The sequence below is a fragment of the Heptranchias perlo genome, chromosome 24 (genome assembly GCF_035084215.1).
Source record: "Heptranchias perlo isolate sHepPer1 chromosome 24, sHepPer1.hap1, whole genome shotgun sequence".
NCBI classification, from domain to species: Eukaryota; Metazoa; Chordata; class Chondrichthyes; order Hexanchiformes; family Hexanchidae; genus Heptranchias; species Heptranchias perlo.
In genome coordinates this window covers 19013856-19016196 of record NC_090348.1, presented here as the reverse complement: position 1 = coordinate 19016196, position 2341 = coordinate 19013856, and positions in this window count along the sequence as shown.

The window sequence follows — 2341 nt, the reverse complement described above, 5'->3', positions numbered from 1 at the left end:
ATTGAAGACTGTTAAGTCTATTTGGCAGCCAAAGAAGGGAAACATAAAAAGATGCAGCTGAAAAAGATTGATAACTGCCTATTCTTATGCACAGATGCAACTGACAATGCCCTTGCATTCAGTCAGCTGTGAAAAGTTCAGCTGCCAAGGTACTTTGAATTCAGTGAAACTACACATAAGGCCATAGGCAATAAGCTGCAGCCAAAAATACTCACTACATAATATTCACTCATTCAAAGCTTATTAGTGTCTCCTTGCAGAAGAATGTGGTTTTCAACAAGAAACAACCCTTATGGACAGGTGGTGGTACTCAGAAACAAAAACCTCTTATCCACTTTGAAGAAGCTATAATGAAGATTATAGGCTAGGGATCCATATAAGGCCTGGGTGGCCCACAAGCCAGAAGGCAGGAGCATGCTTTTGTTAGCTTGTACAATTATACTCACAATCCAACTGTGCCAATGAATATGATATTCAGCAGGTGTAAAGCGGTGATTTAACTTGAGTTGGGAAAAATACCATATGCTGTATGTGCAACAAAATGCCTAATTATGCACATCTACTTATGATTGCCAGCTTCTCTTTCCATAGCTATGCCTGAACCCAGGGAGCAGAGAGTCACCCCTTTGGGACAGCAAGGGCATAATTTTAGCTCGGATCCAGGAACCCAGCGCGTCCGTAGATATTCGCGTGGGGAACCTGGAAGCCAAATGAGTGCGTCGCAATCTGCGATCGCAACTCAATTGAAGGTAAGTATTTGTGCTTCTGGGTTTCCCACGTGCCAGGCAACTAGATTGATAGGCTAGCTGCTTGTCAGGAGGGAAAGGAGCTGTGAATCGGAGAGGAGGGAGAGAGGGAACAGGAGATCATGGGCTGTGGAAGAAATCAGAGGGGTGGTGGGGGAGGTGGATGACATCGGGTGGGCCTTGGGGAAGATCATGAGGGTCCAGCATCGGTGGGGGGGATCATATCGGCCAGGTGAGCTTGTTGGGCATGGAAGAAGCACTCCTCCTTCTCCTCCTCCTGGCCGATAAGCAGTGTAATAAAGGATCCTCATGGATCTAGCCCTTCCCACCTGCTTTCACCAGATGTGAATCAGAAGCGATGGTTAAATTTGTTTAACATTTCTAATACACATAAAAAAAAGTGCCTCAACTATCGGGGTACATTGCCCCTTTAAGTATTGGCCCACCGGCTTTAAGTGGGGACAGGACTTCTGGGTGTCTGTTGCGCACGCACATCCAAACGCGCCTGGGTTAAATGCGGAAGTGGGCGCATTGGAGCTGGGATGCGGTCCCGCTCCAAAAATCAACTATTTTTACTGCCCACCCACCCGTTCTATGAGGTTAAAATTACCCCCCAAGCCTCAACTCAGCACCAGTGCAACATGAAACTGCACCTGGGAAGATGTGAACACATTGAATGCTTTCATTGATTTAGAAGAGGGAACATAAAGTGAGACACTTATTTTGTGTGTGGAAGAGGGAAAGGTGGTGGCTAAAGAAGAGCTGGCTGCTGCTGCTGAGTGGAAGCCTAGCATGGCAAGGGCCCGACTGAGATGCTTTGTGATTCTGTTATGGCCAGCAATGAAACAGAGTCCTTCATAAGTATGAATGAGTGAACCAGTCACCTTTCTCCTTGCAGAGCACAACGAAAGCTGATCTGGGTGATGTTCCAAACTTTGCCACCCAATTGCACACCATTATGGAGCAATTGTTTCCTACCATGCAGATTGGCTTGGTGCAGCAGCCAACATCAATGACAACTGCAGCGGAGACCTCAGACGCACAGTATTCTTCCAAGTGGATGCCCTCCATGATCAGTGATAATCCCAGAATTGTTAATGACTTCAACATAAATTTGATGGAAGTCCAGAGGAAGAGGGCATGAAACAAATAAATCCCCAGAGATGAATGATATCATATAGTAGGTACAGTACAGGAGGAAGCCATTCAGCCCATTGTGCCTGTGCCGGCTCTTTGAAAGAGTGATCCAATTAGTCCCATAGCCCTGAAAATTTTTTCCCCATAGCCCTGTAAATTTTTTCCCTTCAAGTATTTATCTAATTTCCTTTTGAAAGTTACTATTGAATCTGCTTCCACCACCCTTTCAGGCAGATCATTACAAATTGCTGCGTAAAAAAATGTTCCCTCATGTCGCCCTTGGCTCTTTTGCCGATCACCTTAAATCTGTGTCCTCTGATTACCAACCCTTCTGCCATTGGAAACTATTTCTCCCTATTTACTTTATCAAAACTGTTCATCATCTTCAACACCTCTATTAAATTTCCCCTTAACTTTCTCTGTTCTAAAGGAGAACAACCCCAGCTTCTCTAGTCTCT